This window comes from Temnothorax longispinosus, chromosome 2 (assembly GCF_030848805.1).
Source record: "Temnothorax longispinosus isolate EJ_2023e chromosome 2, Tlon_JGU_v1, whole genome shotgun sequence".
In the NCBI taxonomy this organism is placed as follows: Eukaryota; Metazoa; Arthropoda; class Insecta; order Hymenoptera; family Formicidae; genus Temnothorax; species Temnothorax longispinosus.
In genome coordinates this window covers 6,181,252-6,194,650 of record NC_092359.1, presented here as the reverse complement: position 1 = coordinate 6,194,650, position 13,399 = coordinate 6,181,252, and the positions used below count along the sequence as shown (strand labels likewise).

At 38.6% G+C, this 13,399-nt stretch overlaps 1 protein-coding gene and 1 long non-coding RNA gene across 7 annotated transcripts in view; one reads left to right on the top strand and one right to left on the bottom strand.

Moving 5' to 3' along the window:
* The window catches only part of Rbp6 (RNA-binding protein 6), a 598,266-nt gene that overhangs the window by 424,083 nt on the left and 160,784 nt on the right, over positions 1–13,399 (bottom strand). For 2 of the 6 annotated variants that reach the window (XM_071769998.1, XM_071769999.1), the window contains exon 2: positions 2,484–2,546. The exons of the other annotated variants lie outside the window; for them this stretch is intronic. The gene's annotated coding sequence lies outside the window, so the exon portion shown is untranslated. The remainder of the gene's footprint in view (positions 1–2,483; positions 2,547–13,399) is intronic. 6 annotated transcript variants of the gene reach the window in all.
* Positions 3,539–7,075, top strand: LOC139808116 (uncharacterized). Its single transcript, XR_011730791.1, has 4 exons — positions 3,539–4,244; positions 4,416–4,723; positions 4,794–5,385; positions 6,143–7,075. It is a non-coding gene; the product is annotated as an uncharacterized lncRNA (long non-coding RNA).

Below are 13,399 nucleotides of genomic sequence, written 5' to 3'. Positions count from 1 at the left end.
GGTTGTCAAAAACTAATTCCATTATTATCTTTTATGTGCTTGTATAATTTATTTCTCTTATTTATCTTTTAGTATTTCGTTCATATATACCTAAATGAAAATTTTTTCGAACTTATCGTTATTTATTTAACTAAGTAATTTACTAAGTAATTTGGATTTTGAATAGTTCTAAAATATTCTGTGTATAATATAGATGTATGTGAAAAGCTATCGTTCTAAAATATTAAAAAATTAATTACTCCAATATTCTTTTTTCGTTGCTTATATCCTCACCTCTTATCGCTTTTCCTTCTCGCTGTGCTGCTATCCACTTTTTTCATAATCAGGTCGAAGGTGATAACTACTTGCGATTTTAATCGAGAGTGCGACCCAAGTTTAACGCGATTTTACACAACGCGATCAAACGGTTGAGTCGTTTATTATTTCATCGGAGACCTCAACGTATCGTGCGATTATCGTGCGTTTTAATATCACGTTTTAATATTAAGCCCTTTTTGAAAGGCTACTCAAAGGGCCGCGGAGCGAGGCGAGAGGCGTCATAAGCCGGGATTGTCGACGTGGCACGTATATCCACTCGCGACCCTCGTCGCCGTCGGCGAAATGCGTTGAATCGACGGCACAGGGCGAGATCCAATCGAATTAATTATCGTCCGTTGTTAATTACCGCGGACCGACCGATAAAACGCGGCCGTCCGTAATCCCGCGATTCGCGGAAAAAAAACGGAGAGACAAATGAACGCGGAACGTGGAAAAAGCGGACCGATTTTTCGAGGAAAAAGAGAAACGCACGCGTGTATTTCGAACCCGAAAATGCAGCGAAACAATGAATTTCAATTATCGCCGTCGCGAGATGCCGTCGCGAAACTATTTGAATCGTTAATCGCGGAAACGTGCCGGCGCGATGAGATACCGAGGTATACGGGAACGGAAGGGAACACTTCTGAATGAATTGTTATGCGACTAGGTGATGATAGCCTCGCTGTTAGATAAATATTTTCGTTCATTTATTCAACGAAAGATAGATACGTTCTCTCTTACGGAATCCTAAATGATAGTAGAATCGTCCCACGTGTATGTATACGCGCGTGTATGCATATTTATATCCTGCAATTATGTCACACAGGAAGCAGTTACGATAACGTGAGTTATCTTTGCACTTTTTTACAGTAATAGAGATAAAAGCTGTCAAATAAATTCGCTTATATACATATCGCGTTCCACGACAAGATTCTAGTAAAACGCATGCTAAAAAAATATAAAATTTTCATTTTCTTTAATTCATTTATTTTAAAGAGAAAAAAAACACTTTTCATATATCGCGCACTTTTTGCTCGATTATCCATCGATTGGAGGAAGAAAGAGGTTTATTTTCTACATTATACTTTATACGCTTTACTTCGTGGAACTACATTTCGACCGACTTTGTTCTCTCAAACATAGCAAACCGACAGGGAATTAGAAACTTCCGGGTCCTTCTTATCCGGATTTGGTACCCTCAGGATTAAAGCGACAAAATCGATGGGTTGACGTCACACTCGTGGAAATACTGTATAGAACATTGAATTTTTTTAAACTAAAGGATATAAAAAAATAAGCTTTAATTTTCACTGTCTTGCTTTATCTATATGAAACACGTATACAAATATGTTTAGTCCCACAGTCTTCTTAAATTATATTTTGCCTCTACTTTTCCTCAAATCTATTTTACACTATCTTTCACAAAAGAGTGTATATGATACAAGTATTTATATATGTATTGAGTTTGGGTTCGTTAAGCCTAAATGACAATACGGATTAGTCTTTGCAAAATTTTTAAATTTCTTTTCTATTTAACATATAATACATTTTTTAAAAACCATAGAAGCCTAATTGATCGTGATTTGCTTACAGTCTCAAATCAGTATATCAATAAAACTTGAATCTTTCGCAAATTCTTCATCGGGACTTTTAAATCCGAAGAGGGCATTCTACCGCCATCTACGCGCTAACATAGTGAACTGTAATCCACCCGGACGACACGCAAACACTTTGATGTACAAACATTTTGTAAAGGAATTGTTCTTCACAATGTACGCTCGAGAGACTCCTCGAACGTCGCGTCGCGAAACCGGAGTTAGACCGAAGTTACGTCAATGAGGAACTGACGCGCGACGCGTCGAGAATTCCCGTCTCTATGATTTGCTTTGGCGATCATCCATCTTGGCGATGATGATCGCGTACAAATGCTCGATACATTGAAATGCAAGATCGAAAACTCGTTAGACTTGAGATACAGTAGACTTGAACTACCTTCAGATACAATTTTTGATAACAATTATTAATATCGGCGAGAATTGAAGGAACAGCGATGTCGACAAGTCTTTAATGTTTCATCCGTTAGACGATTAGATGATTGAAACGCACAGTATTACGACTCGCATGTGTTTTATCTTCGTTAAGTATTTTCACGCTCCAAATACTGACATTATGGGTTCTTTACTTACTAGATTTCTATCAGCAAGGCGTCTTACGTAATCATCATAAAAGACATCAGTATAATATTTTACCTGAAACAGAAAGCAAAGGAAGCTCATGTTATTACCTACAATTACAATAATAAATCACGCGTTTTTCATCCTTTCATTCACGCTTATCACTGATGTTAAAATTATCAAAAATATTGAGATTTAATTAATAAATTAATTATGATCTGTTATAAGTTTTAATTAATTTATATTGAATGAATTTATTATAAATGTATTAAATCTGTTGATATTTATACAGAAGAATTGACATTTATAGATGAACGTGAGAAATACATGAGAGAATATGTAGGTATGTGTGATCGAGATGAAAATGGAATGATTGTATCAATTAGGGATATAACGATATGTTATTATTAAGAGAACCACCTCTCTGCAGTCGAGAGATGTTACAACCAATTAGTAATCATTAAAACTCATAAAGTCAAGGCGTATACGTTCTATCTATTGCTATTAACGATTATTAATATATTGTCGGTTCTCATAGCACGATGAAACGATTCATATACTCGATTATCGATGGCGAATATTATTTGCATTTAGAGTGTGAAAGATCGAAAGGAAGCGACTGTTTACTCAAAAATCTACTGTTCCATCAACATGGAATAATAGGCTTCTGAGAAAAGAAACAAATTGCGTTTGCAGTTGAAATAACAGAAAATGACAGGAGATTATTGTTTACTCAGAAGATGGGCAGGTCTATCATCAATCAAAATGAAATGGTAGAGCTTCTGAGTGAAGCAATTATTGTTCAAAATATCTTTCGAGCAATTTTACGTACGGAGTGTTTCAAAATTTTTCCGCGAAGAAACTTTAATGTTAATTGCATTTGAATACAATTCTTGATCGTTTCGTATTATACATAATCGTTCATATCGACATGAGATTATTCCAAGAAATCTTACGTAAAAGAAAACGCAGAGGATTACGGAGCACCATGCGCAATCTTTACGTAAAGCAAAAATCAATCAACATTGCACATTGAGGAGTTAATTATCTATATTGTGCGGCATACTCCGATCCAAACTGCCGTGAGTGTCAAGAGCGTCGAGGCGGCGCGTTCTCGCCGTCCCGTTCCCGTCTTCGTAATTTGCGCGCATCGAAATAATCTCGAGACAAGAACGATCGGCGTGACGGCGCCCGTCGTAAATCACCGGTCGATCCGATCGCGGCGAGCGCCGCGGCGTCATCCGTCTCTGACAAAGTGCGAACCCGCCGAGGGATCTTCCGCCGCCCCGGCAACTTCCGGCGGTCGTTATTTACGGGGCTAGATTGGCGGGACTTGGGAAGCTCGAGTTCCAGCGCGAGAGGCGTGAGGTCGGGATCGCAAATTGATCTCAGAGCTCGGGAGGCGGCGGAGGCGGCGGCGGCAGTGGTGGTGGCGGCGACGGAGGCGTCGCCTTTTATCGCCCGCCGATGCACTTCCTCGCGCCCGCGTCCCGGCGACGAAAGTAATTTTCTTAGACCGCTATCGCGCGCTCCACGTCTTCCCGCGACGGGTCGCTTAAAAAATGCATCTCCGAGAAATCGATGCGTTATCGGGAGAAATGTTACGTGCATGCAATTTGTGAAATAGCACTTCGAGTGATATATGGTGTTCGCGTAGCTCTTGGATTCCGGATCAACCACCGAGCCTGTTTATTTTACATTGAAACGGGATCGAAACCGACAATATACGAGAAATGTTGAAGCATTTTATGTGTCCACTATATTAAAAATCTGGTAAGTTATCATGCCCTTCTTTGTTACAAAATTAAATTGACAATATTATAGCCGTTGCGTTATGCACGAACTTGCCATAGTTAAAAGTTAATATTATTTGTGGAAAGTGATCTAAAAATTATAGGTCAAAAGTTCCAAGTAAACAGATTCATTTAAAATGTTATTCTACAGAAGTTTTCAAAAGAATAGAAACTTCCTCGAATTTAACGTTGCGGCGATATATGTACGAGCGTCCGATAAGAAAGCATTTTTTTTTTTGGAGCAACGAGCTGCGCAACTGAAATGAAATGTTAAAGCGATTATTAATCGCGGAAAGAGTGGAGCACGACGGCACGATTTAGGTAGTGGTTCGACCTCGAGGATGAGCCGGTGCCATAGGTCAGGTATGAATTCTTGATGTTGGGAGCCTGGGTACGACCGCAGACACCAGGATCCCACTGCGCTAGCAACCACCGGTGCCTTCCTCTGACAATCACGCGGTATGTTAACGTCACTGCGTACGGGAGTTAAGGTGAAATTCTACAGTTCGTTCTCGACGATTATTTCCAGACGAATCATCCAACGCGAGACCTCATCGAATGAGCGCAATCATCTATCTATCTATCATCATCAGCAGTAGACCACTAGAAGCTGTCCAATAAGTTATCGAGCAATTTCTTGGCTCCAGACTGACCTACTTTTTTTCCTTTACGTTGTAGCCGTACTAGGATGCAATAACATTTGTTATCGTTTTCGAGTTACTATTTTAGTTATAATCATTTTCTGTTTCAATTCATAATATAAAATGTAATATATTGCGAATTAAGGATAAATGTTCAAGTGGAACACGCAAATGAAATTTTTCTACAAAGATATTAAATACACAAATTAATTTTCTTTCATGTTTTAAGCGTGATGGAAGATCGTCTAAATTTGACCGTCTAAATTCACCTCTAACGACTCATAATTAGTCCAAGCGGTTCTCCGAAACACGCACAAATCCCTGTCACCGTTTGCACTGAACTGAATCTTTGATAAAGAAAACCGACGGCGATGTTCAACGATGTCCTCGTGGCACGGGTTGAATATTCGGAGAAACCGCGAACATTTACCGCTTTAGTTACATATACGTTGATTGTATAATGTCCGACGCAAGGGCTAGGTAATTAACAGATACCGCTAATTGAATCGAGCTGTGCAACATACAACCAAGTAGCGTTTCCTAAATGGCGTTCCGTTTTATGATAGGAATTTAGATTTTGAAATATACGTATATATTCTCTTAATGTTCGTGCTCAGCGCCATTTTAATGTTATTGAAACAATCTAATTATAATGAAAAAATAATTTACATAATTACGACAATGGAATAGTTATAGTATAAATCTTTCGCAACAATAAAATTAGCAAGAATGATAAAAGTCACAAAAAGATATCGTGCATGGATAATTATTAATTAAGTCATAAGATTTAACAATACGTATTGCTTTTTAACCCTTAAATGCCACCCGGGGTCCAGCGGACCCCAGACCCTTTAGAATGATATATTTTCAAATGTTCCCCCCAAAAATGGAGCTCATGTTCCCATTGATGATAGTTGAGTGATTGACCTACCCGGTATAGCATCAGTACTCAGTTTACTTAATTTTTTATACTATGTTGAAATTGAAATTTTAACAATATAAGCATTTTATTCTCTTTTCTAAGCCTTGAACAACATTGAACATAATTTTCATAACTAAATATCAAAAAATCAATGAGTAAGGAAACATTTTTCATGCTGGGGTCTTTTAGACCCCATGTGTCATTTACGAGATTCTTGAGAGGTGTGGCATTTAAGGGTTAAGATACGCGATTATCCGAATCGGTCCGAATCGGTCCCGCGTAATGATAGTTAATAAATCGATGATCATTTTCCAGTGCAAATGGAGAGGCGCCTACATCGTGTATCAGCGAGTGAACGCGTTCTGGCGTTTCGCCGAAATTCAGAGAATCGCGGTCGAGAAATCGGCGGCGGCGATCACGTTGCTAGAACTCGAATTATCCCTAGGACCGGAAGATCAGTTCCCAATAATCCACGGCACGCGCATTTACATCCGGGAACGAGGTAATAAATACGGCGTTTACACGGCGGCGGTCCACCTGCACGGCACGGACGCGGCCCCGGTCGTTCTCCGCGCAACGATGGGAAGGGGCCGGGGTAAATTCCTGGCCACCGGCCAGTATTTCGGGTTTCCGAAGCCGTTTCGTCCGATACAAATGGACGCCACCGACAACCTGGGGAACTGCGAAACTACGAAACTACGGTACTAAATGGACCTGCTGCCGCCGACGCCGCCGTCGCCGCTGCCGTCGCCAGTGGTGGGTTGCGAAAGAACGCGAACACGTGGCTGAACGGGTGACGATTAATGAACTCGCCGTATCGTTACACGGGATCGTGCCAGGTTCATCGTTTGTGCTGTTATTGGCAGATACTAGAAGATCGGTGGTTGTGTTAATGTCGTCATCAATGATCCTTTCCATTATAAACAGTTAAAGACTGGAAGTTAGTTCGGCTAGTATAGCTTTTGCTAGCAAATAAGCGTATTCTTCAATCATATAAATTTTGTTTTAACTTAAGCTCTTGGTTTATTATTAGACATGTCATATTTATTAATGAAAATATACTTATGTGTGGCGTAATGAGGATCGAATCGAATTTTCATTGATAGAAAATCATCTCAAAAAAAAAATACACTTTTGAAAAAATACACACTGAGATATCATGCAAATCTTACAAAGCACAAGAATATTAATAATATAAAGTATATTTTAGTTATTTTACAACATAATATCCACAAGTTCCTTTCATACCTGCACTTATATATTAAAATTTCTAACAAAATATTATCTAAAAGAGTTAGTAATTATTCTGTTTAAAAAATGTCCAAAGAAGCAGCGACAATAGAATAATAGAAAGAAAAGAGGAAAAGCCAGATGGAGTCTGTTAACGAGGTGGGAGTTTCGAACGTACGTCCAGACCAAACGAAAGCGGAAAATAACACGATGAACAATTTGAAAGATTACAAAGGCCCGTCCTGATTTTCAATCGATCGAATCTGCCGCAGGTCTCCGAGCCCCCTTCCCCCTCGATTCTGGTGGGCCCAATTTCCACCTCGCTTTCTCTGGTCGAGTCCACCGCACGGTTCACGTTTTGCATTCTGTATTTTGCATTTTGCCACGCGCGTTCGCCTCGCGCACGTCGTCGCGCAAATTCAGCGTAAATAATTCGAGCATTTGCTGTTCTGCTGCCTCTCCGTCGAGGACCGGTACAAAACCGTCCTCCGCAACGTCGTGTTCACGGGCACGTGGACAGATGCACGTGTCGGTCCGTGTATGTTGCATGTGTGCGTAGATGCAATTTGTGGATGTGTGTGTGTATGTGTGTGACCGGTACGTGACGTGCATCGATACGAGCGAATGCATATAGGCCTTTCATACCTCCGAATGAAACGAGAATTCTCTTTTCCCCTTTGATCCAAGGTTTGCGTATCGAAAAGTGGACCCACGTGACTTCTCTACATTTGAAACTAAATGCGGCTGACCGGAATGCATTTCACGCTCAACTATATTGATTATGTTTGATATTACTCATATATTTGTATTTTATGCAAAGTCTTTTTATGCGATTCCGTTTATCCTCGGATGAAAAAAATTCAAGATCGTTTTTAATCGTATAAATGTATACGACCGTCGGAATAATGAAGATTAAAGTGCTACGTTGTTATGTCACCGATTACGTCACGAGCTACCTACGTCATTGTTCAAGAGATAAACAAGAAATCGGTCACAACATGACATTCGCGTTATCTCAATAGCCCACTGCGAGAATATCGATGCTATTAGTTTAACACCTGACAAACCGGTCTGTGGATTAGAGCCAACTTTGACATTTAAAAAAGTTCATAGCATTTCGTACCTATATAAATACCCAAACAAACTATGCATTAAGTATTAGATATCTATTATTCCGTTATCCTATATCTGAAAAATTATCCTATAATTTCAATCCAAAGAATTAAAATTTTATACTTTTTTTTTTCAGATCTTAATTTTGCACTCAAAACTAGATTTTCCCTATTTAATTCGGTTTATATTCGAAGAACAAAATCTAGTTATAGAAATAAATAATCTTTTCACGAAAAATTAATTATCTTTAAAAATCACGTGACAAGAGAACTGTCTCGAAAAATTCTCGTAGGAATATCCTCGCTAAGAAAAACTTTTCTTTCCTTCTCGAAGTTTAATTTTCTAAACTCATGAATGCTACCACAATTTTACATTCAAAGAAATAATTAAGAAATTATTGCTCTTTTCTATACATCGACTCATCAAGGGACGATTCTTTAAAACACCGCTACTCCAATCTGCCGCTCGAAGAGAGTTAAAATCTCAACTTTGAAAATAGAAAATCCTTTCGCGGAGGATAAGATCGTTATCCCCGAAGAGTTTCCGCGCGACAAGTGAATCATCGTCCCGAGAACAACTCTAGCTGGTGGAACGACTCCGTGGGTATTCCCGTTAAGTAAATATGCACATCGAAGCAGACAATCCGGCTATTGCCGGGAGAATACGCGAATATTTCGTCAACATGGCTGCCGGCAAGTCTCTCTCGCGCGATTTCCATCTGGCGCAGATGAGAGACGCGGAGGACGACAGAGACACGAGCGGAGGCGCGCGCGGAGATAAGAGGGGGCGAAATAAGGAAGGGGGATGGAGGACACGTTTTCCAGCATCCGGCGTAGCGCGCGTTTCGGTGAAGTGAGACGTCTTAACCGTTGACGGCGGATGGTCGTCAACGTGGAAAACGCGAGCGAGACCTGTGGGAAGGAAGAGGTTTGGGGAGCGCGAGAGAAGAAACGTGAGAGGGTGGAGGGTGGAGAGTGACGAAGAATTCCAACGAAGGAAGCGGGACGTAAAGCGGCGAAGACAAGGATGGTGGAGCACAGGCCCCGCGAGAAGGCGTCGCCTTATTTGGACGCTGATTTGAAGCGAACGCTCGAGAATTTGACATTTCCGCCAACTTTCCGAGGCTTACATAACCCTCGCGCGCGCGCTTTCTCCCTTTCCTTCCTCTCTCTACCTAAGAAACGCAGCTTCTTCCTCGCGTATTCACGAAGAAGAAATAACGCGAGAATCTCCAAATATCGAGGCAAAGTTTGATATCAAGAGGAGCTGTTTTCTAGGTGATATTTATAATAATATGGATCCATTTCCTGCATGCACCATATTTAGCAGCCATCTAATTTTGAGTTTTGTTCATCTAATATGATAGATATTATAACAGATTAAGGATAACTTTTTTACTTATACCATTTATCACTATAATATGATTTTAATCAATCTTTTTAAAGATAGATTCTATTTAAATTATGTGTGCAAAAATACGAGAATCAATTCCTATATGTCCCACTATTAAATTTGTAACTAAACGTACCTAAATGCAATCAATGTCGTATTATTGGAAAACATATATTTAGGTACAGTTTTAAATTTTATAAATTTCTAAATAAATTAATCCAATTCAAGTATGTGTTTATTGAGGCAAATATTAATAAAATTAAAATAGAGGTTGTATTGCAAAAGACTGTAGAAGTTTTAAACATTTTTACAAACAAACAAACAATATCATCTTGATTGTTTTCGGAATCGCAACAAATCTCTCGTACTAATTTAACTCACCAATAAATTGACATTCATGGTCACGCTCTGAACAATTATTAATTTACTATTAGTCTAGAAATAGATGATAGTTTCAAGTATCACAATCGGGTCTTGAATTATATCTATGCAAAAATGATGCAGAACATCAATGTGTATCCTTCCGGAAGCACATGGACGAGAGCAAGATACATCCCCTTCAAGCAACAAGAAGAGGGCGACAGGCGGGCATCGACAAGGGGATGGAAAGCGTGCTCTGGCAAAACAATCAATTATCCGGGAAACTTTTGAAAGCGATGGGATCGGGGCGGCTTTTTCTATAGTAGAAAGCCGATTCCCGCGATCAGTTTCGAAAGAGGGATGCCTAAAAAGGCCGGCAGGAGAGTGCGATGAAGATGACGAAAAATAAGAGAGAGAAAGAGTGATAGAGAGGGAAAGAAGGAAGGGAGACAGAGTAAACGAGTGAGAGAGGAAAGCGCAAGAGATCGGCTACTTTAACCCAAGTCTTGGAAAGTTCTTCGTACGGACAAGCAGTCCCTTCGCTTCTTTGCCCTCCCCCTCCCGCCCCTGACCAGCTTGCCACCCTACCCCCTTCTCCCATGTTCTTAGGGGTGAAAGAATTGATTCGTGTTCCGTACTTTTCACGATTACAACGACTGTCGAATATAAATCGACGGAAGCGACGGAAGGACAAGTTTCTGCCGAGTAAGAGCGTACGACCCCTTCGGCGAGATTTAATTGCGGAATACGAAAATTCATCGATGCAGTTTTTGTGGTATTATCGAAACTTCTTAAAGAAATGTAATAAACCGGATTTCAATTTATTTATCGAGATTGTATTTCTGAGATATCGATCTTATTGACATTTTTAAAGCGAATTGTTTTCTTCTTTCTTACATAAGCTTAATAAAAATTAATAATTAAATGCGGCCTTTACATGGAAATTTTTGTACTATATTTTCATTTTATTTTATATTAATATCTTTTGGATAATTATAAGAATATTTAGTTTAAAATATTGTGAAAACGATAATATATCGTGACCTGATCTTGAAAATGCAACTGTAAGAAAGTATTTTCAAGATCTAGTGATAACTCGAGAAATAGTCCAACAAAATTATGTTCTCGTAATTATAATTACGACTTGTCTATACACGCTCGACGAAGAGATACAAATAAAAATCACTTTTACAGTGGTGACTGTCAAATTTATAAAAGGATTGATAAGAATTTGTGTAAGAGAAGATGGGTTTCTTGATACATGTTTTGTTTCGGCTATGAATATTTAATATTACTCGATATTTAAACAGATTCATTTAAATCATATTGCGTGTGTGTGTGTGTTTGTTTGTTTGTGTGTGTGTAATGCAAATCTATCCTAATCGGTGATCCTCGAAGAGACGAAGTCGCGGAATCGTCGCGAAGATACACGATGGAGTGCATTTAATATGCGCGCCACGAAGTCGGAATGCCTCCGCCGTCTAATTTATGCGATTGCGGGCCCGATCTCGCATTTCGCGCCATTGTTCTCGTACAATAAGTCTCGCGGTTAAGCGTCATTCCTTTCGATTTACCCTCGGTGAACGCAAACTCCAAGATTCTCCACTGATTTCCTTCATCGGAGAATTTCCACGCTATTATGAAAATACCACGACAAAAGTTAGAGTAATAAGGAAAAATGGCCTATGAGAGTCAAACATGGTTATTTATGCGTGAGTTAACTCTATGTAATATTCAATTAATAATTTAATACAAATTATAAATTGTACGTTATTTCGGCTCGCGGTATATAGATAAACTAAATAATCTCAAGCTCTCCGAAAAGTATAAGGTAAGTATTTAAAAATTGAATGTACAAAGAAAGTGTAAATTTCCAGAGGAAAAACCAGAAAAATTCTGCTAATATTCATAGTCCGCAAAATATTCAGACTAGAAATGAAAATTGAGACTAACTGGCAAAGAGACATGAAATCTGCTCACCAAATCAAGTTCAGAGAACGTGAAATTGACAAACTGAAGCTCTGAGAAAGACAACGGAAACTGAGATTATTTTTAAACAGCGATAGTTAATATAACAGAGATAATGTTACAATATCAAAGATCAGATCTGGTTCCAAATGAGAGCCGGTTCGTCCGGTTGTCGAACTGAATCAGCTCGGTCAACGATTGACAGCCGGATGAACCGGCTGTCATTTGAAACTAGATTCAATCTTTGATTAGAACATTGTCTATCATTTTCGCTTAATAAAACTAGACAATTGAATTGTTGGACAGAATAATGATATAAATCAATATAATACGATAAAAATGAAAAGTTAAATATACATTTAAATAAAATATTTAAAACATTTTTAGCAAATGTTTTAATCGGGAAGTATGTTAATAATTAAATAATAGTTCAAAAAATTCAGACCGGATATCTATAAAATAAAAGCAAGAATTGAATCTCTTATTTATATGACGAACAAATAGTTATTCATACGTAATGCCATTCATTACAACTCTTTAGACAATCGGAATATATGATTCGGACCATCATAAAAGGAAATTTGAAAAGTTAGTGTCTGAATGGAGATATTCTCACCGAGGAGAGTTATACATTGTCGAGGTCAACGAGAAGCGAACGGATACTGAGCGAACAAAGTAATTTTCGGCCCGTTCGAGAAGCTGAGGAGAGTTGGGGAAGATGGCCAGAAGTGCCAAGGTGATCTTCCCAAAGTGCGGACTCGCATCAATTAACGCCAAAACTCTGAAGGGGTCTTCAAAGGAAAGACGATCGGTCCATTATTCGCGTAGCACTCGCACCGCTATTGAGGCGGATTTATCCAGTCGAGTAGTATCGATCCATTCTAACAAGATCTTAGCAGGCAATAATCCAAATGTCTAACTTATGCTCGATTCTAATTGGAAAAGTTGAGTCTAGTAATCGAAGGTTTATAATGATTTCTATCACGACAATCTCACTTAAAATTGTCAGATAAAAGTATGAAATTGCAATAAATTTCTATGAATAGATCATTCAAGTTTCCTTTTCTACATAACAGTAACTACAAAAACTTTAAAGAATAAATATGATAAAGATACGTACAAAAAGAAAGACTGCACAACACAACTGGGCACAAAAAACTCATTTTAATTTGCTTCATATCACATAAAAAAATAAAATTTAATTATAATACTCATCAAAACTTAATTCGCTAATTTAGCTTATTATTATCTACTGTCCAACATTAAACATTTACTTTTTACTTCTACCAGTCACAAATATTGTCTACGTATTATTTTTATTGGATATCTTGTGTGTCCATGAAAATATGTGATGCACAAAAATAAATGACAAAGTAAAAACAGTCGATTTGCTAGAATAACCTGTGATTAGCTGTGGTTGTGGGGAAAAAAATGCAATATTCCATCTTGTTGTATTGTTGAGCAGAAACTCAAGCCACCGAGTAACTAGGATATGTACCCCGTTGGCGA